At 39.4% G+C, this 614-nt stretch overlaps 1 non-coding gene across 1 annotated transcript; it reads left to right on the top strand.

Moving 5' to 3' along the window:
- Window positions 1-291: 291 nt before the first annotated feature.
- Window positions 292-344, top strand: LOC129819247 (U7 small nuclear RNA). The gene has a single exon (XR_008754078.1). It is a non-coding gene; the product is annotated as a U7 small nuclear RNA (small nuclear RNA).
- The last annotated feature ends 270 nt before the right edge of the window (window positions 345-614 follow it).

Genomic DNA, 614 nt, shown 5'->3' with positions numbered 1-614 from the left:
CGTTATTATTATAAAAATAAATATGGAAACATACCAAGCTGCATTTTGGTCCGATCCTTGCTCCTCCTCAGACGAGGAGGAGAACGAACGTTACAATACTACAGTATTTAGTTTGCATATACCCTGCCCCCGGATCCCCCATATCCCAATGTGTGCCACTTGTAAGTGAGCAACCTACATGCCTTCAAGTATAAACCATATATTGTGTCCCCTACAGGTTCTTTAAAAGAACAGACGCTCTGAACTCTCTGTTCAGAACCTAGTCTTACCTACCTACCTACAGGTTATGGAAAATGCGCTCTTTTAGTATTTCTCCAGTAGGTTTCCTCAAGAAGAAAGCCTACGCTTCTATGTCAAAGATAATAAAACAAAAATGCCACAGTAAATGCTACAGTATACAACGGTCTCCAAAAACACTACAGTAATTGCTATAATACAGTCAGTGTATACATATATTTTTAAATAGTACAGTATTTATACTACAGTAAGCTGTAAATACTGCAGTAAAGTCTGCAAAAACACTACAGTTAATACTATAGTATTCCTACCATAGTATACACTAGGGCTCCTGAGTGGCGCAGCGGTGCAAGTGCAAGAGGTGTCACTACAGTCCC

Source organism: Salvelinus fontinalis, chromosome 21 (genome assembly GCF_029448725.1).
Source record: "Salvelinus fontinalis isolate EN_2023a chromosome 21, ASM2944872v1, whole genome shotgun sequence".
NCBI lineage: Eukaryota > Metazoa > Chordata > Actinopteri > Salmoniformes > Salmonidae > Salvelinus > Salvelinus fontinalis.
The sequence above is the reverse complement of the archived record's forward strand: the minus strand, read 5'-3'. Positions and strand labels throughout refer to the sequence as shown.